Raw genomic sequence first — 21,976 nt, 5'->3', positions numbered from 1 at the left:
TTCTCTTTCGAAAGATAGCATGCTGAATATTTTTTTTGTTATTATGAATACAAAAGTCACCCCGATCTTTTTGTGTCCGGCATGGGATTTTAATGTTCCACAGAGAGGTTAATTGCATATTTGACCTTAAAGATAAAGTGCCTCTACATTTACTGCTATCCCTCAGAACCTATGCTAGCAAAGTCAAAGTTTTTCACTTTTTCTCATTCTTTTGTTGAGGTTGATAGTCCATTAATACACTGTTCGGAGATAATGCCAATTGTGCTTGATTGTACATAAGCTGTGATAACTTGAACATTTAACTAAAATTCTCCTAGATTGTTATTATCTAGTCCAATATTTAAGTGAAGAATGTAGTCTGGACAGTAACTGCTTATATAGTGCTGTCAATCAAATTGTTTTCTTCAAATGAACCTCATTGCACTAGTTGATAACATGGTGTTGAATACATCACTGAAGATGTGTTTTATGGCTTGTAAGTGAGTTCAGGTTATTAGGGAGGTCATAACCTACAGTCTGTAGATACATTTTGAAATGAATGCTCTTAAAGCTGATTCATAAACATGTACTGAAACAAAGTTGGCTGATGTTGTCATCACTTGTATGTGTAGTGCATTAATCCCTCCTTAAAGTAATAAGCACGGCTTCTGACAAGAACCTTTTAGAAGACGATGACATCAACAAGACATTTTGAGTTCTGTCCAATTGAGATAAGGCTCAGTTGACAGGCTACTGCAAATTGGAATGACTGTACCTGCCAAGGCAAAAGAAGGAAGCCGTTTTGGGGGTGGGAATGGGGAATGTACATACAAGCGTTAGTAACCCAAACTGCATAGTGTGACACTAAATCCCATTCCTCAAAACAAACAGCCACACACAGGAAGTCAGGAGACAGGCCCACAATCTACCGTGACATAAACTGGAATGAATCTATGAAGGGTTCCAGCTGGGTAAGTACGTAAAACAACCTCAGAGGAGGGGTGGGATTATGTAAATGTCCCTAATTCTGACCTTAACGATCATCCAGGCATATGGCAGGCCTGAAGACGGGGCCTCCGCCCCCCTGTTCCCTTTCCTCCCCTGATCACTCTCTCCTCAGGGAATGGGGGATGATGACTTGCTACCTGTCTCATTTACCTGATCACAAAGCCTGATATGGTGACAGAGCGAGAGAACAAGAGGAAAAACAACTCCTCCAACTCACTGCTGCTCTGCTGCTCTTCTCCAAGGCAGTGCTGTGGTAAACACATGTAGGGCCTACTTAGATATCCACTTTGCTGTGTGTAACGGAGATGGTCTATGTTCTTGTGTATTTTGGTGGGAGGTTTAGCATGATTGTCCCCCACGATGAAGTCAGGGAGGGGACTGTGGATTTGCCTATGTCCATTAGTTTTCGAAGTGTTATACTGTACAGGTGCAGTCTGGTGACCCTGGTGGTGGTTTAAAACTCTTCTTTCTGTCTGGTTTTACCTGCATATTACCTTCCGAGCCATCTGTATGAAGAGAACACCTGTACTAATGATAAAGGGCTAGAGGGCCACACACGCCGGAGTTATTGAACATAGTCTGTTGGTTCTAATCAAACAATGAGATGGTGATGGTGTGACAACAAGGTCCATGGTCCATGGTCCATTATCCACAGATTTCTGTTGTTTTCCTATGGGCTTGGTAGACACCCTCCCTCTGTGCTGGTTTAAGTTTAAGGAGTTGGTACTGGATGTTGTGTTTTTATCAGCTTAACAGAGAACTTGAATTGTTATTTATGTGCTGACGACTGAGGCTCCTTGGTGCAAGGTGGGGGACTGACAGAATGATAGACTATTATGCCAATCCTTGAAAGACCATCCTTCAGGTATCAGATGCCTAAAGTTGAGCTTTCTGGTCAACCAGACACCTCCCCTGGGACCCTCCTGGGCTGATGGCAACCTCTAGCTCGCTGGCGGAGCGGAGACAGTCACCTGAGCCAGGATCAAAGCTGCTGCTGCTTCTACCTGCTGGACTGCTGACTGGGGGACAACACACACACATCACCTCCACTGCAGTGCACTCACCTCAGTCCCACAACTAAATGTCCAGTATATTCTGTGGGACTTGGTGTCCTAGACAAGGATAGACTCTCAATAGTGAGCCCCCTGTATGTAAGGGATTCCTAATTTTTTACAGAAAAAATTAAAAAGCATACCTCCTTTAATAATTTAAAGGAATTTGAAAAGGCAAAGTCGCAACGCTTGCTCACCATTAAAGGGATTTTAGCAATGAAGCCCTTTATCTACTTCCACAGAGTCAGATGAACTCGTGGATAACATTTATGTCTCTGCGTGCAGTTTGAAGGAAGTTGCTAACTAGTGTTAGCGCAATGATGAAGTCTATGGTAACTGCTAGCATGCTAGTAGATACCATAGACTTCCAGTCATTTCGCTAACGCTAGTTAGCTAACTCCAACGTTAACACTAGTAAAACTACCTCCGACTTCCTTCATACTGGATGATGAGACATACAAATGTTATCCATGAGTTCATCTGACTCTGGGGTATTAGATAAAGGGCTTTCATTGACAAAATCTTGAAGTATCCCTTTAAAAACTCTTTGGCCTTCATCAGAACCAGAAACGTCAAGCCTTTAACTTTGCTTAACCCTTTACACTTGTGGGAATTGGCCTATATGAATGGGCTAAATTGAAATATTTCTTACAGAAGAAATATGAAAAGTATATGCTTAAGCATGGTAGCAATTGAAAGGGAACAGTTAGGAGATTATGGGAACATTATTAGACCAAACGTGAGGACACAACAGTTCACCTGACACAAGACTGAATCCAAACGGTACACTGCTGATTTTATGTGCATTTTACATTTACTGTACTTTTCAGCACATTTGTTGATAACGAAATGTGAAAATAATAACATAAGAATATTCCTGGAAATGAGGGGTAGATGCAACATGAAAAACAAATTACAAGGGTTTGAGTGAGGAATAACTGGCCTCCAAGGTATACACATTTCCTAAGTCATTTCAATGCACTTTTATGACTCAAACGAGTCTTCAACTATAAGGTGTTTTTTTGAGCTCTCCTAGCTGTGTTGTCGAGGAACTAGAGCAAGAACACTTGTAGTTGTTTTGTTTGGAACACAACCCTGTATCCCCACCATCACACAATTACTGTTGTTGTTTATTCAACCCAAAAACGGTCATTTGAAAGCTTGTTCTATTACCAACATGACTCAAAGTTCTAAAATATAATCGTACAGTGATAGGCTTTCACAAGGCAATTCAGAGAAACAGATCTGCGATTTTCAACCTTTATATGGATATGAGTGTAAAGGACTGCATAAACCAAAATAAAACGATGAGGTCCACTGCAACTGGAGGCTCAACAAGGTGTGTGCACATCTGGACAGCATCACTACTCTTATCTTATTTTGACCTAGGCAAGGAGCACAGACAGATCTGAGAAGGAGATGAAGTTTTCTAGGACCTCTCTATTCTCCCCGTTGGTTCTATTCAATGCCTTTGTGGCTATTCAAAGAGGTGGGAACATTTACACAGCTTAGATTGAGCGTGGACATTGTGGCGGCTGTTAAGATGGCCTAATTTCATTCTGCTCAAATGAAAGTAAGCCTCAGTGTTGATTCACAGGATTCAAATAAAGGCATTATGAAAATAATGTTATAATGACCCTCTCTAATGGAAATAATGATCTTTGCCGATTTGAGCAGAGGGCTGGAAAATGCAGGCGTACAAAGACTGATCATCAGGCCCAATTTCCCTTTATGGTGTTGTGAAAAACAGCATGGTAGGGATGAGTACAATGATGTCTTCATGTTGTGAATAATTCTAATCATTTAAATCGTAATGCTTTGATGATACTTATGCCACTGTTCTCCAGTTTGTTCCCAGTAGCCAATTGAGACCAACTTGGTCCAACGTCTAATATCTCAGAACCCAAGTGAACACCTTAAAAAGGGTTATTAGGATTTAGTCTACACAGACAGAGTGCAATTCAGGGAAATGGGAAATTGAGCCTCAAGTAGGCCTTGGTAAAGATGAACCTGTTAGACAGCAAATGTTTGTCTTTTCTGCTTGCCAAAGCTTTGCTCTTTGTAATTTGACATGTAGGATTACATTGACCAAATAGATTTCCTCCTCTCATCAAAATGGAATATGCCAAAGAAATATATATATATAGTCATTGTGTGAGTGTGTGACATTTTGGTTCAACTGATTAAACTCAAGGCAGAAAATGTGTTGTAATACTGGAGCATATTAAAAGCTAGTTCCAATTTAACTAAAAAGCTAATCCAAATATGGTGAAACTATGGTCATGGTTTAATGATTAATGGCAATTGTTCTGGTAGCCCTTAGCAACAGACTTGTATAGGAACCATTGAGTTAATATCATTGTTTTAGTACCTATGGCATGGTAGTCTGCCTATTTGAGCCGCTTGATTGTCATTGGTTTTGTAACTCTATGTATAGTACAGTACAAGTTCACTAAATATGTTTTTAATATCATTAAAGGTAAGTGGTTTATTGAAATGGGAAATTAATATTATTATTGACACTGTTTACATGAAGTAAAAACAAAAGTGCTTTCCTACTACTTCCTAAAGTGAGTGGTTTGTCATGTAGGGGTTAACTAGCAACAGACAAAGAGGTGTGATATTATCTGATTCTGGGGAACATTACTCAGTGTATCTACCTACTCAGGCAGGGAACTTGTAGCGTCTTATAACACCTCCACTCCAACACTGGGAGGATATCTTACCACCACAACGTGTAGCGTCTCATAACCCCTCCACTCCAACACTGGGAGGATATCTTACCACCACAACGTGTAGCGTCTCATAACCCCTCCACTCCAACACTGGGAGGATATCTTACCACCACAACGTGTAGCGTCTCATAACCCCTCCACTCCAACACTGGGAGGATATCTTACCACCACAACGTGTAGCGTCTCATAACCCCTCCACTCCAACACTGGGAGGATATCTTACCACCACAACGTGTAGCGTCTCATAACCCCTCCACTCCAACACTGGGAGGATATCTTACCACCACAACGTGTAGCGTCTCATATCCTCCCAGTGTTGGAGTGGATGGGTTATCTTACCACCACAATGCCCATATTCTCTCTGCTGGCCTAGCAGTCCCCCTGGAGCACTTGTTACTCATTTTACAGTATTTAATTCAACCCGAAATCAAACCCCAAGCCACTGACTGGATGGACAGGAAAAGTTCTATCCGTCTTCTGGGAAGTATTAAATTAGCCTGCTGACAGATCGTAGACGGTAAGGTGTGCAGGAGGAGCATCCGGATGCTGCCTGGAAAGTGTGTCAGCTGCCTGGGGGATTGGCCAAACAATACCGAGGGTGGTAGGGCTCAAACCAAGGGTTGCATTACTGGGTGGAGATCAGCCCCACCCTTTAAAGTTGTGAGAATCAAAACCTGGTCCTAGCTACAGGGAGGTTGGGGGGAGGAGCAGAAGGCCGGCAGACAGACAGACAGGCAGGCAGGCAGACAGGCAGGTGCCAAGCACTGCCTATGCCCTGCAGCCACACACATCTCACACCCACCCCAGCCCAGGATCCTCTGCTGGCCAACTGTTCCCTGGCCACCTGGATACGTCCCAGGAGGTTGGCTGTGTGTTTGTGTTGTTTCTCTTGAAGAAGCACAAGGCAGGCCAGCTCTTCCCCTCCCCTTCCTTCTTATCCCATATGGGTAATGGAGAGATGGATCACACCCACACATCCACCTGAAAACCACAGAGCATGTGCCTCAACAACTTATTCTAGACAAACTTGATAACTCATAACCTATTATCATAACTTATTATTTGGAAATCTATTGTTACCTCCAGGAATACTGCTATACCTGCAAAATACACATTTATTAACAAAGGCAGCACTTCAACATAGTCACATTAACCTTTGTCAAGGCAAGAAGTGAATCATTACTTTAGTGTGAATGTGAATGGAAATGATTTATAAAAACCCATTTAGAGGACGTAGGCCACAAATCCATAGTACGGCATACACTGTCTCAAAGGAAACTATAAATCTAGGAAAAACAACTCACAGATGCAGTAATTTTGTGGAACAAAAGTTAGATCTTTATTTTCTGGAGCAGAATGGGGTCGATGATGTCATTTTGAAACTTAAACCTTGGGAAACACTACCTCTAAATAATATTGTCAAGTTTAAAGCTGAGCTTAATGGCAACTCATGTTGTCTAGGTTACCTGAACATACAGTAAATGAAATGATCGTTGGCACCCTTCCCACGACAAGTCCCTTAGCCATGTTTGTTATTGCATTGCTATCTCATTGTCTGTGACAGTGGTTTTCAAACCTCTTTTCGGGGAGCCCCAGACGTTTCACAATTTTGGTGTAGCCCTAAACTAACTCACCTGATCCAAGTAGTCAAGTATTTGATAATGAATTAGAATACATGGAATGGCTGGGGAGAGGTTTGAAAATGGTATCCATGAGGAGAGGTTTGAAAATGGTATCCATGAGGAGAGGTTTGAAAATGGTATCCATGGGGAGAGGTTTGAAAATGGTATCCACGGGGAGAGGTTTGAAAATGGTATCCATGAGGAGAGGTTTGAAAATAGTATCTATGAGGAGAGGTTTGAAAATCCCTGGCCTGGGAATGATGTTGGGTGAATCCTTTAGAACCAGTGGGAAAACGCATGCCATTGTCTTTCTCAATAGGTCTATCTTTGTAACTGGACTGCAATGGTTTGAGGCAGGAGGAAACTGGATATCCACCCAAACAACCATCCTACTCTGTCCATGGTAGTGAACTTGGACTGTCCATCATAATCCAGTTGTTTTATGTGACAATACACTAATGGCAGTCTTTGTATAGCCTGGTCTCATGCTGTGCTGTAGCCAGCTCTACTATTGTTATGATGCCATAATAGATAGGAGGTTCTTGGAAATGAAGGTAATATTATTCAAGGAACTGTCAATAACAGATGTAATTTGCATGGCATGTGATTGGCAGGCTTTCTAGAGGCATTATGAAAATGACAATCTGCAGTTGCTCCATCCAATAATGGACTTAATGATACCCATAGATTTTTGAAGAGTATGGCTTATTAGCTTAGTTTGACTGTCATACTTCATCAGATCCCAAAATATAAGCTTGCTTTACTCCAATGTTTGTAAACAACGTGAATGTAAACTAACACTGTATGGGCTCAAAACATGGTTCAAACTATAGTTTTTATATCATGGATCAGTCTTTGCATCCATAGATCTATCTAGAAATTTGGTTAAATTGTTCCAGCCCCATCCCTCAGCTTTTTACCAACACAGTGTTGGGTGCCCACTTTGTTATTTAGGTGAATAAAGGGGGGGGGAAACTTTTTTTGTTCAACTACAGATTGCCCCTTTTAAGCATAACAATAGCTTGTCTGGAAATATGTTTCTATTACTACACTATAGCTGGGCTAATAGCTATACATTAACACTTTCACAAGAACCTCCAACCAGCACATCTTAGAAATTATTTTCAAATACACCTTCTGTAAATTAAAGCAAATACTGACATTTTTTTCACTGACTTGAAACTATACATGTCTTTATTAATGGAATTTTGCCTGGGGCACATGTTGGGAATATACTTTGAAGCTCCAAGACGTTGATATTTTGCCAAAAGGAAAGAAAAAAAAATTGGTTGTCTTACTTCCAAGCTGACACACCACGTTTTAAATAGATGAGTGAACAGTTTCATTACATTAGTAGCATCAGCCTCCGCTCTTTGAAGCTGTGCCCCAGCACTTAGTAATTTGGTAACAGGTTGGAAATGGGCTGTGGGGTAAAATGAGACTCTGTTGTCTTGGTAACAACTACCCACCTCTTATTTTTGAATCAAGCATGTAGCATAATGTCTCATTTTGCTATATGGGGAAGACACTATTGTCAGCAAAATATCCAGGCAGCCACTCCTTTCCAACAGTTTACAGTAAACAAACAGGACAACTGGAACCAAAGTTAAACACCACATTAGCATTTTAATGACGTGTCAAGCTATTGACTCAATAGTTCTAACAGCTATTTTTCAAAGAGCGTGACATGCAAAATTAAATGGCAGGAATGTATTTGCGATTTCCTTTTTTCCTTCGAGTAAACACAATTTGGTACTCCTAGGACACCTCAACAAGACTGTTGGATTTCCTATAGTTTCCGACCTAAGCAAGTGGCTATAGTTGAACTAACGCCAACTGCTACTGTCACTCCCTGATCTGTTTCGGGGGGAGCTTGGTATTCACACTCAACCTCTCTTTCTGTACCCATGGATGCTAGGGCACTGGGCGGCCACTCTATAAGTCACTCATAGTACTGTGCCCGTTCAATTACAGGTTTCTGGTAACCACAGTGAGACTATACAGTTCCTCCTCATTGCATCTCCCCATGTTCCAGTCGTTTTGGGATTTTCCTGGCTTCAAAGGCATAATCCGGTGATTGACTGGACCACAAGCTCCATCCTGGGTTGGAGCCCATTTTGCCATTTCCACTGCCTTCAAGCAGCACAGCCTTCCCCAAGTCGTCTTACCCAGGATGTTAGCAAGACTGTGGATGTCTCAGCTATTCCCACTGAATACCATGATCTCCTGGAAGTGTTCAGTAAGGCATGTGCTACTTCCCTTCCCCCGCACCGTCCTTATGAATGTGCCATTGATCTTCTCCTAGGCACTACACCACCTCTGGATTGGTTGTATTCTCTGTCCGGACCAGAGACCAAAGCTATGGATGAGTACATAAAGGAGTCTCTGGCCACTGGGGCTGTTCGTCCATCTGCATCTCCTGCCGGCGCAGGGTTTTTCTTTGTGGAAAAGAAAGACAAGCCCTGCGTCTGTGCATTGACGACTGGGGACTTAACGACATTACGGTAAAAAAATAGTTATCCCCTACCTCTCCTCTCCTCGGCGTTTGAACATCTCCAGGGAGCCACCATGTTTTCCAAGTTGGACCTTCGGAATGCCTGTTTATTTCCCGATCTTCCCAAGAACATGTACTTTATGTCAGACAGGTTCTCCAGCGCCTCCTGGAAAACCAATTGTTTGTGAAAGCCAAGAAGTGTAAGTTCCACAGCTCTACTATCACCTTTCTGGGATATGTCATTGCTGAGGGCAATGTTCAGATGGATCCTGGAAAGGTGAAAGAAGTGGTGGATTGGCCTCAACCAACGTCCAGGGTGCAGTTGCAACGGTTTCTTGTTTAAGCTAACTTCTACCGCCGTTTCCTTCGGGATTACAGCACCCTGGCGGCGGCCCCCCCTTTCGGCACTCCCCTCTCCCAAGGTACTGTTCAAATGGTCTCCAGCTGTCGACAAAGCCTTTGTGGACCTGAAGCATCGGTTCACAACAGCTCCCATCCTCATCCATCCGGACCCCTCCCATCAATTTGTGGTGGAAGTTGATGCTTCTGATGTTGGCGTGGGGTCCATCCTGTCCCAGCAATCTGCCCAGGACCAAAACCTTCATACCTGTGACTTCCTGTCCCATCATCTCAATCCTGCAGAGAGGAACTACAATGTAGGCAATCGAGAACTCCTGGCGGTTAAGATGGCGTTGGAAGAGTGGAGGCACTGGCTGGAAGGAGCAGAACAGCCATTCTTGGTCTGGACCAACCATAAAAACTTGGAATATCTCTGTACAGACAAGCGCCTCAAATCCAGGCAGGCCCTGTGGGCCCTCTTCTTTACCAGATTCAACTTCACAATTTACTACCGCCCAGGGTCAACAAATGTGAAGCCTGACGCTCTCTCCCGCCGATATAGTTCCTCTACCACACCCTCAACCTCTGAAACCCTTCTCCCTGCCTCATGCCTTGCTGTCACTGTCGATTGGGGTATTGAGAACCTGGTTCACGAGGCTCAACGCTCCCAGCCTGGACCTGAAGGAGGCCCGGCTAACCGGCTGTTTGTCCCTAACCCAGTCCAGTCCTGGGTACTGGAATGGGCTCATTCCTCCAAGCTGACCTGTTATTCAGGGTCCCGTTGTACACTAGCCTTCCTCCGACAACGTTTCTGGTGGTCCACAATGGTTCCTGACATCTCTGCCTTCGTCGCTGCATGCACAGTGTGTTCTCAGAACAAGACTCCACGGCAAGCTCATTCTGGCCTCCTTCAGCCACTACCGGTCCCTCATCATCCCATAAGCTGACGGACCAGTTTATGGTGCAGTATGTCTTCCGGATCCATGGACTCCCGATAGACATGGTCTTCAGTTCTCGTCTCATTCCTGGAAGGCTTTCTGCATCCTTATTGGGTCGTCGGACAGCCTGTCATCTGGATTCCATCCCCAAACCAACATTCAGTCGGAGCGAGCCAACCAAGATCTGGAAACCACCTTGAGATGCCTGGTCTCAACCAACCTCACTACATGGAGCCATCAACTGGTCTGGGTGGAGTATGCCCGGAACACACTTCCCTGTTCTGCCACGGGACTATCCCCTTTCGAGTGCTCCATGGGATATCAGCCTCCACTCTTCCCGGAACAAGAGCAGGAGGTCAGCGTACTCTCGGCCCAGATGTTTGTCCACCGCTGTCGACGTACCCAGAGAAGAGCCAGGGTGGCTATTCTAAAGACCAATTCCAAGTATTGTCGACAGCGGTGTGGACGTCTCCGGATCCCAGCTCCCCACTACTGCATTGGGCAGAGGGTGTGGCTTTCCACTCGGGACCTGCCCCTGCGGGTAGAGTCCTGCAAACTGTCTCCCCGGTTCATTGGTCCTTTTCCCATCTCCAGAGTCCTGAGTTCCACTGCTGTCCATCTTGTGTTACCTCGTACCCTCCGTGTCCACCCTACTTTCCATGTGTCCAGAATTAAGCTTGTGTCTCACAGTCCTTTGTCTTGTGCTACTTCAGGATGGGCCCATCCTGCCCCCCCTGGTTATCCCTGTGTTTCCTGTCTCTCTGTGCCAGTTCGTCTAGTATGTTTTTCCATGTCAACCAGCATTTTTCCCATTCTCCTGCTTTTTGCTATTCTCCTTTTTCTAGTGCTCCCAGTTTTGACCCTTGCCTGTTTCTGGACTCTGTAACCGCCTGCCTGACCATTTTGCCTGCCTTGACCATGAGCCTGTCTGCCACCCTGTACCTCCTGAACTCTGATCTGGTTTTGACCTTTTGCCTGTCCACAACCATTCTCTTGTCTACTCCTTTTAATAAACATTGTAAGACACCAACCATCTGCCCCCTGTGTCTGCATCTGGGTCTCGCCTTGTGTCATGATAGCTACTGTATAAGTAACTGATTGCCACTGTGATATGTAAATATTTATGATAAACATGGAGTCTGATACCTTCATACGCTTCATACGTTAGATGGATTCATATTTCAAGACAGGAGCCTGGTTGTAGATCATGTCTCTTGAATGATGTGCCTTAAGGCTCTCGTGTGGAATCCAATTCTCTTGCCATTGCCCCTAACCATTCAAAACCCAAGCTGCGTATTGTATTTTCTCCAGAACAATGGTGTTTCCGCTCTGTCTCTGATGAAAGGTCACCCACAGAAAAGGTGAAATATAATCTGCTGTCGACGATGTTATCCAGGCCAGATTCATCCACTCTAACAGTTACTGGTCTGCTACAGTCAAACACGTTGATGCTACCCAACCATATAGCTTTTATCTAATATCAAAACATGTCTATAGTTGAGGTATTTTATTATATATTTCATATCTAATATTGTTGGGCAGGTAAAAACACTAATAAGAACTTTTGTCTGAAGTGAGAATCCCTATTCCATAGCTGTTAATGTAAGCAATGGAGATACAATTTGGACTATATTTTGTGCTTTAGCAGACTACTCTCGGACTACTCTACTACTCTCTGTGTCCGTTTGTTGTCATGTCTTCTCACCCATGCCGCCATTCCTTCCTGTCAGTAGTTTCATTTTTACATCCTAGATAATGACAAGGTGTGTTCTTTGTGCTGTCTGTGTCTACGTACTCTCCTGTGTTTAGTGACCCGGTTCTCTTTGACCACGTCCGATATGCCGTTTATGATGCTGCTGAGTCATATAAGAAAATGGCTGTCTATTTCCCAGGAAGAGACTGCTGCTGTCAAACAACCCTCACTTATAAGAGAAATGTCCCTCGACTTCACACCCGTTACTGTGGCAGCAGTTATGACGTTAATCAATTTAGAACACATGTGTCACTCATATTTATGAGTTCTCTGACGTTCCATGAGTTGTTCAGCTAGTGTGGTCGTAGTAACTTTTGAGGGGATGGGACTTGTCCAGTGGCATCACTATGTAACAATATTCCCCCTCCCCTTGGATTTTTAAATGGGGCACCAGCCTTGCTTCCTAATTTGCTCTACCCTGCGTATCCAAGGGAATATCTTGGTGTTGTCCAAATTGATTAGGCCGACATCATAAGGCGTGGACTGAGTGAAGAGGGGTATTGTGGGTAATTAGAGATTACTTGCAATCCGGTAGTTTGTATCATGGCTGGAGGTCGGGAGCGGGTCACTGCACATGGCAAACTTAAGGAACCGCCAATTCTGGGGTGACGCCAACCCAGAGCAGTCGAGAAGAGCGACGCGTACAGAATGGTGGATCCAGAGAGACTGGAGGGACTGGCGACTGCAGTGGCACCGCTCCGCAGGCAGGGTGGCACTCAGTGAATTTAACAGGCAACTGCACCTACTGCCACATCACATTCCAGACGGCTTCAGTCACTGACCCACTTTAGCTTCCCAGTGCCCCTCCCCTCCTCTCTCCCTCTTCTCCTCTCTCCCTCCCCTCATCTCCTTTCTCCCTCCTTCTCCTCTTTCCCTCATCTCCTCTCTCCCACATCTCCTCTCTTCCCCCTCCTCTCCTCTTCCCTCCCATCTTCTCCCCTTTCCCTCCCCTCCCCTTCTCTTTCCCTTCCCTCCCCTCATCTCTTCTCTCCCTCTTCTCCTCTTTCCCTCCTTTCATCTGCTCTCTCCCTCCCATTCCCCCTCTATCCTCTCTCCCTCCTCACCTCTCTCCCTCCCTCCCCCTTACTCCCTCCCCTCCTTTCTTATCTTCTTCCTCTCCCCTCTTCTTCTCGCTCCCCTTCACGTGTCTCTAGGGGTGTTACTGACACAGCCCTGTCTGGTCAACTTATCATAGACCAGACAGATTTGATGATCAATTATCTGTATTTTAGAATCACAACTTGAGTTTCCATGGAGACGGGGAAGCAGTGTGCAACTGAAACAGTTTGAAAATTGTGCAGGTTATTTTTCTCCTTCTCTCTAGCAAGCTAGTAGAGACCATAGCCTTTCAGTCATTGCGCTAACGCTAGTTAGCATTGGCTCGCAAAACAAACTCGAACTTCCTTCATACTGGACACAGAGACACAAAAATGGCATCCACAATTCATCTGACAATCTTGAAGTATCCCTTTAATATCTCAGACAGAGATTCTTGCTATTATTCCTGTAATTAAGCCCTCATAATCATGCAAAAATAAACTCTTGTACTTAAAAAGAGTCAAGGTTGATTAAAAAAGACCTGTTGTTACCCAACTGAGAGTTGAATACCAGTTTAAATGTTTTTTAAATTCCCAGGCGTATTTACCATCTTCTATAGGCCTTGCATTGTGAGTGAACAGCCTAACGAGTTTAATACTGTAGCTGTCATTGGATCCATCTGATGAACCATGTCGAGAGGAAAGAAGACTCAGGTTTCACCAGAGTCATTTGGGTTCCCAGTCACTAATTACCTGCACTGTGGATTACAAGGCTGATTGACTGTCATTTAAGCATTTTAATTCACTGAATTGTTTTTTTGCTATAGATTTTGTTTTGACAACGAATGCATGATAATATTGTTTGCGAAAGCGGCATTTTAGTCAATCCGAAGTGCATTGTCATTTGTACATAAGCAAACAAGGCACAGTTCAATAGAAAATTGCCAAATCTTCATGGTCAAAGCTAAAATCCACAAAGTATGATATTTTATATTTAACAAACTGGTATAAAAAGGATTTGTTCTTTAAGAGCTTGTATTGTTTGGAAACATTTCCCTTCCATGTCCCTGTATGCACAGTGATGTCCTTGTAGCAGATGTAGCTAGTTTCATTGCTCTCTCTTAATGGACTGAGATCTACATTCAGCAGCAGATAGTGGCCCATCAGTTGTCATTGAACAATCGTCTAGTTGCTCCCAGGTGCTGTGGAGTGCTTTTAGGGCCTGACTCACCTTACCCTATATGATCCAGGCTGCACTTTTACTACTACAAAAGGCTTTAAAATGTATTTTACCACTACAAAAGGCTTTAAAATGGAACCTGAAGTGCTTAACCCTTATTATTAATGAATTCACCTCAAACACATCATCTAGTAACTGAAGAGGGGACTAATGGAGGACGGGCTCAGGTTTGTTGTCAAAAGTGGCTTTAACGGTCCATGATCTTGTTGGAAACAAACCATGGTGTTTTCCTCTTCCTCTCTATACTTCATGTCAGCAACGAGCAAACCCAGTGCACTGTGTCAATGGTTATGAAATACCTCTGAAGCTGTTCAGTGTCAATAGTATATTTGCTAGATGGTTTCAGCTGTGTGTGGAAAAATGTTGCATATGAGGATTAAAGAAAAACTGTATTCAGATGAATCCTAAAGCAATGCCTGATCCAAAATATTCTGGGAAGAAATCTCTTTCCAAGTGGTGCAGAGTCATACGGCTATTAGTACATTTTTGGGCTGAAAAGTCCAAAAAGCAAATGGTGAAAAGTATCCAATGGAGAGATCGGATCTAATTCAGTCATCTTAATGACGGACATGATTCAATTGGCTGAAATGACTTGATGTGATCTTCTTTGATACAGTAAGTGTGCTGGTACTGTGTGGGCACTCTGTACAGTAGTCAGACAGACTGGCAATACAGAAGCTGGGTCGATGCGGGGATCTCAGTGCATTAAGCGAAGATGTACACAACCCATATTTTCCACTTCTCCTCAGATCTGGCGTGGTTAGCGTTGGTGCGGCGTGGCGGTGGAGTTCTCTGAGCTCATAGATGTCATTAATCCGTCCTCTGGGACGGGAGCTCTACTCTCCATCCATCGCTCTCAATAACTAACGGCCCTGAATCCATCTAGACCCCCGCACTGATAGAGAGAGAAAGTGCTGCCTTGAAGAACTATCCCCATATCCGCCTAGCTGCTTACCAGATTAACTTCACAATCCCTTAATAACAATTTCATTCTCCCCCCCCCCTCGCTCCCTCTCTCTTTTAACCCACCCAGTTCATTTTGACTACTTTATTTAAAGAGGTATTCATTTGGCAGGGATCACATGGGGAGTGTAATGACAGAAAATGTATTAATTAATTGCATGTGTAATTGCAAAATTAAGTTTTGGAAAGTTGGTAATGATCTGTGGAATTACACGATGTGGTCACATTATGAGGCAAAGGGAGACTTTAGACTAGTGTCTCCAGATTGTTTTGGGGAGAGAAAGAGGGAGTGCAGGATTCCCAGTGTATTCCAGGAGGAAGCATTTGCTGAGTTTTGTCTTCCTGGGTAATCTTGTAAAGTCTTGTCATGCCCATCACTCATTTCTGACCATCCAGTTTGTCGGTCCGGGACCAAGGAGAAAAATCCTCATTGATTTAAACTTTGCTTTAATTAACTTTCTCCAAGATAATGGTGGCTCTTAAGGAAACTCTGGGAAAGAATTGTCCAAAAGCGGAATGTACGTAATTTATTTTTCTCAGACTGTCTGAGAATGAGATTTTAACATCTCGTCTGAGTTGTTTATTGTCTTGGGTATTTGGGAGCAGATGCATAGTGTTTCTTTGTCGCGAGTCCATATGACGTCTCCTATTAGGTGCTGAAGTGTAAATTCTATGGATGGAGAGACAGAAATGTCCTTGGGTGTACAATGGGTTGTCTTCTGCACAGCCATGTGAACTGGCAAGAGTTCTGTGTTCAATGGAAGGTTATTCACAAGTACCTCAAGGCACAGATTTAAATCAAAATAAAAGCAATGCTTTCGCAATCAAACACATCCACAATTTATCTACAATGTATCTACTATTTATCTGTTTTTGTTTTTATACAATTACATTATTATCAGATAATTGATTGTGGTTCAACAATTTGGATTTATAGAGAACACAATGACAGTCAAAAGCGAAGCTGCTTATGGCAGTTTCAAACACTTTTGCACAGCTTGACACATTTTTTAGTATGAAGTGGAATTAGCATGAAGTGCAGCACTGTGAGCCTGTATATGTGGTGATGTTATGCCCTGGTAGAGCTGCCCTTACTACATCAGGATGTTGTCCTCCTCCTGGACAGTCTGTCTCCCACCCCAGTGCCCAGCAGGTGTGGCTAATCGCTCCTCTGCCTCGCTCTCTCTCTGTCCCCTCCAGGCCCTACGGCAGGCGCTGAAAGAGTTAAGTGCGATCCTCCCGATAGTTTGTATGTTTCTCATGCAGTTCTGTTTACCCTGAGAGAAAGGCTTGTATTCAGGGGGAGAGGCTCATCTGTTTGTTTCCCAGGAGTGTCCTCCTCTACAGGTACAAATGACTTGTTGTTCCCGCGTCCCTGCCTGCCTCCTTGGCGACGGATAGACGAGAAGTGCTCAGGGTGCACTGGGACTCCAGTGTGATGTGGGTCATGCCTGTGGCAGGCGGAGCAGAGCAGGGCCGGGGGGTTCACTCAGTCCAGTCACACACACACACAGGCACAGCCAGGACCCGTGCCACCCCCGCATTCCCAACCCCTCATTTCCCAGCCTCTGGCAAAGGGACTGTCACCAAAGTGGGAAGATGGGTGAATCATGTTATAGTGTAGGCCCTCATGGAAAAAACAGTGTAAATCAGAGTAGAGCCAGCCAGCCAGAGTGGATCCCTTTAAAGAAAGGGAAAAGTAGTTAGACTGTACTTCTGTTGTAAAAAGTCTACTGCGTTAAATGTTTTGGGGTGTTTGCTATTTTGTGGTAAAATGTCCAACAGTGAGTGGCATCTACACATGTTTACAATAGCAATAAACATTGCCATTACAAGTGTTTTATTGTCCAGTGTTAAAAAGTTGCACTGTGAGTAATAGTAAAACTGTGTTGCACTTGTCTGCTTCTCTTTTTGAGAGATGGCTAGGGAGCCACAAAGAGGGGTGGGTTAGTCTGGGTGGGTGGGAGTTCAGTCAGATCTAAGGGATCTGATAGAGGGACACTTGATCACATTTATGTGCAGTTTACACCTTTTTTCTTGATCTTTGAGCTATATGGAGATCGCATTTCCAGCCAAAGAAAGGAGGGAGGAAAAAAGCGGGTCTCTGTGAATGCTGGTCTGGATTGAAAAGCGAGCCTGGTGCTGACAGCTAAATGCGCTAATTTTCTTCTGGGAGTTGGCTTTGTCTCACAGGGGGGCAGTGGGCGATTTCCAGATACTGGCCAGGCCTGGCTGCTCTATCCAGCCTCCAACCTCTCGCCCAGCACTGTGATGTCAGGAAGCAGGAGGAGCACTAGTTTAGTTTACGTCTGGTTGTCAGGCAGGTAACAGTGAAACATAGAGCTCTTTGTGGGGGGCAAGGTCCGCACAGGAAACACAAACACAACAATCAGTGGACGAAGGGAAATGTCACCCCATGCTGACAAAGGTGTGTGTGTGTGTGTGTGTGTGTGTGTGTGTGTGTGTGTGTGTGTGTGTGTGTGTGTGTGTGTGTGTGTGTGCGCGCATGCACTTGTGTGAAAAGTGAGCTACAGTTTCTCTAAATGCAAAACGTATTTAGACTCACGTTGAAGAGAGCAGGCTCAATGAAAGTAAATGTAAGCCAACAGCAATCTGAAGTAATTGCAGTATTTTTCATTAGGATGGATAATATACATGGTCACACACCACAGATTTCCCCCCATACAGTATACTGAATGAATACAATACCTGGTGATAATCAGTGTTTTTTTATGTGTTAAGGTTGCTGCTTTGGGTTGTGATTACCTATATTATAAACTCTTATCTCCTCTATGCTCTGCTTCATTACTCCCACTGTATTCCTTACAGTGCAGTGAAACCTGAATAAAAGGGCCCAGTTTAAATGTTAAAAGCTATTTTGGATTCATTAAAACGTATGAGCCTGGGCGAACAAAGCAGCCTCACTGTAGTCAACAGCAGTATGGCGTTGTCGCGTGATGGCAAAGAATCACAATTTAGAAACTATATTTTTCTTGATGACAGTTTAGTATCCCGTTTTTCCAATAAAATAAAAAAATAAAAAAATTATACAAATATAAAATGAGCAAAATGAGCTTCTAGCTGCACAAGCCAAAATGATACTTTCTGTCAGCTACATTTCCAATCACTCCAGTACCATGCTTTATAGTAATAGTGTCAAGTCTGTTTAGTCTGAGTGTGAAGTGTCTTCCAGTGATCCACTGGGGGGCAGTGCCACTGCATACCCTCTGAAACATGAAGTAGTCCAACTCAGTAATTGATCTGTGAGACTCTTATGGGTAATTCATTTGTAGAATGATGAACAAAGAGGGGACATACTCTTTTATTACCCTAAGTAGGGAGTTTGAAGATGTTATGCTATTAGCAACCTTCTGGAAAGAGAAGGTTATCATACATGCTTTACTGTTTTTCTAAGTCCTTTTAAAACTCCGACATCTAATTCATGTAAGTTATATATAAGGTATGTATCACAGCATCACATGGCCCAGGCACCTGTTCTCGTGGTTTGCTTACTAATGATTTTAGAGAACTTTGACAGGCGGATCTAAAGATGAGGGAACTCATTGTAGCCTTGGTCATGCAGTAGTGGAGGACTGAACCATTACAGTACTAGTACAGTACTATTACAGTACTTATGATCATAGATGAACTAGTTTCTGATTTACATGAAAACAACCTTGTGTCCAATTTCCAGAGACAATAAAAAAGTACTGTATGTGATAAGAGATTCTTCAGTAAAGCTGAAATCTTGTTGCTGGAAAGTAAACCCATTATTTCTCCCATCCAAATGAGAACAAAAGTAGACCACTAAAAGGAAATGGAAAGAGATCAAAAGTGCTGGACATGCTCCATTGGCTGGTAATACAACCTGGCTGTTGTTGTTTTGGCTTCTTCTTTTTTTTGATTGCTTCAACTTGTTGGACACCCTTCATGGTGACATCATTCTAGTCACAGATGTTTTCACCACTTTAAGAGTGCAGGACAAAACAGAGCTGTAAACCAGGCCAGCTTGTGGTGAGGGCGTTCACAGAAGCGCTGGATGGTTCCCACTAGGTTCTGGTCGGCCTGGAAACGGCAACTTATTAATCTTGTGATGAAGGGCCAGCTGCAGAGGTGGCAGTTCCCCTATTTCATTCCCAACCTGGGTCTGTCTGTCTGGAGCTGCACTTTTCACTGGTTTAGCTTTACTCTCTATCGTGTCATTGTCTTTCATTCAAAATCACATAATATGTGGGTCAGGGTTTCCCAACTCGTGGCCCGCGGGCCAAATTTGGTCCGCAAGTGGTTTTATTTGTTTTTCTGAGCAAAAAATAAATGTAAACAAAATATTTTGGGGTGGAATTTTCATTGTTAGACATAAAAGACAGGAAATCAGCTCAAAGTGAGTTTAATATAATAAATCTGTTCCCAAGTATTCCCACGCATAATAAAGAGATACGACGTGATCGTATACAAATCTAAGCAAGGTTTGAAATGATTATGTTTTAGTCAAATGTTATATCTGTTTGGGCTTCTTGTGGTCAATTTCAGTCTACAAATCATTTTTAATTATGTTCCGGCCCCCAACCATCCACTCAAGTAAAAGTCTGCCCACGGCTGAATCTAGTTGATGATCCCTGATATAGGGTATTCTTAGTATCAATTAATGAATGAATAAATGAACAAGCAAACACAAAAAAAAGAACATTGGGACAGACTTTGATGGTTGCCTCGTGTGTCATCCTTTTTTCCCCTTCCCCTTTTTTTTTTTTACCTCTGCTGATTAGGTTTACAAATTCAGAAAGACTGCTTAGTTTTCCAACTTTAATGATATTCCCCCGGCATATCGCTCTGGTTGCCTGGAGACCGGATTTGAGCGAGGCCCCTCATCCGATTCCCACACAGCAGAGCCTGAAAAGCAATTTTTCTCCTTGAGCTTTTGATTCAGTCTCTCCCTGAAACTCTTCCCCTGCTGTGACAGTATGGGTGGGCAGAACACTGGCAGAATAGGCCAGGGGTGAAGGGGAGGCCTGAGAGCGACTGGTCACACATCAAGGCCTGGAAACAAAGGCCCCAGGAACCCTCCTTACAAACACAAATTCTCCCCTTGGAAAGAAAATGTGTCCTCCGCACTTCTGGATAGTGTGGACATCTAGACAAGTCCCTGACCATATTCAGGAGGATGCTTAAGTGCGGCAGCAGCTGATATCAACAGGTAGCTAAGCTATGCATACAATAGTCTGTTTTTGAACATGGGTCATTTGCTGTTCCATATACTGTGAGGTTCCATATAATGTGAAAACACACTCAAATATTTATTTAGCTATTTTAAAGGTGGTGAATCAATTAAACGTATTTATTATTTGTATTTCTCGTGTGTTTTGTTCTACCTTGTTATTTTTTTGTGCTACATTGATATTGATTATGGCATTGTTTTGTTTAGCTTGCAAGAAAGGCATTTCACTGTACTGCACGTGACAATAAAACTTGACACTTGAAAAACAAACTGAAAACACAAACAATACTTATATGGTATACTGAATTGCATTAAAATATTAAACTGTTTAAACAGTTTCATAAGTTTCCCATAAACAACCCCATTTTACCCCAAATGTGAAAACGTCTGTCCCCGGCCACTTTGTCCCACTCCTGTGAAAGGGGCATAAATTGTTGAGGATGTTCCTGCCACTCATCTGCGAGTGACTGAGTTTCATGTTGCAGTCAGAAATAAAGGCTGCATTTGTGCCTCCCTTATCGTGGCCCTCGCGTCATGTAGGCCACGTAAGCGATAAGCTGCAGCAACTCGGCCACAACAAGGAGGGGACTGTTTCCCCTCCTCTCACTGCCAAGCGGAGGCCTCCTTCCCGTGGAGCTGTATCTTTCGTGCTCAGCATTTTATTGCCTTTGTGTGGAGATAGCTTACAGAATGGACACATCGCTGTAAATTACCACTAGAGAGAGAGAGAGAGTGGTGCTTGTTGCTTTGTTTAGTAATGTGTCTATATTGTTTATAGGTAGATAAGTAGACAAAGGTGTCCCCATAACTATGAACATCTTTACATAACCTATGCTTATGTAAAGTATTGGAACCAAGAGCTTAACCAATTCCTATTCGCAGTCATCATGAAGCTGCTTTCAAACTTTTCTGCTGCCCAAATGGGAAACCAGTTAAGAAGAAAAATCGTATAAATGTGCATAATGGCATGGAAAGTAAACTCTGGATTTCAAGAATTCTAGATTTAGCATAGATTGCAAGCAATTATCTCTAAAGAACATGTAATGTAGTTGAGGGAGAAATAGATGTCTGCCTCTCCCGCCCCTCCCCCCAATGCTTGTATGAATGCATAAAGAACATAATGGAGTTTAAATGAATAGTAGGATTCCTCATAGCAGTAAGATGGGGTAGGATAGTTAGGTGCTTTAAAGCCCTGCTCAAAGTTGTATACGTGTATTGTCCACATTGAATAATATAGCAATGTTGGTTTTCTGTATGGGAGAAGCTTGTGGATTTACAAACTTTGAGTACCCCCCACTAGCCCCACTAGCGACCCAGTAAAGCTCCATCTCGGGATGCCTACATGCTGATGTAAGACTCCCAAATGAGCCTGCTGAGGAGGGCCTAGATTAGTCCGGTTGCCAAGCACTAGCCACTCCAACTGCTTTCCACTCCACTGCTTTGAACCTCTAACACTCTGAAAAGCATCATTTAAAATTAATTAAACCTTTTCGGATTCACCTCCAAATCTCTCTTCTCGTGAGGAAAATTTCACTCTGCTGCATACTCCTCTGTAAGGTGCTAACATTTTTACACGAGCCACAGAGAAGCATTTCCCTCAG

General features: G+C 43.4%; 1 long non-coding RNA gene across 2 annotated transcripts in view; it reads left to right on the top strand.

The window, feature by feature from the left end:
- LOC118390875 (uncharacterized) overlaps positions 1-21,976 on the top strand; it is a 141,066-nt gene that overhangs the window by 28,933 nt on the left and 90,157 nt on the right. The window lies entirely within an intron of this gene.

Source organism: Oncorhynchus keta, chromosome 1 (assembly GCF_023373465.1).
Source record: "Oncorhynchus keta strain PuntledgeMale-10-30-2019 chromosome 1, Oket_V2, whole genome shotgun sequence".
Lineage (NCBI taxonomy): Eukaryota > Metazoa > Chordata > Actinopteri > Salmoniformes > Salmonidae > Oncorhynchus > Oncorhynchus keta.
Note: the sequence above shows the minus strand (reverse complement) of the source record. Positions and strands in the feature narration are given on the sequence as shown.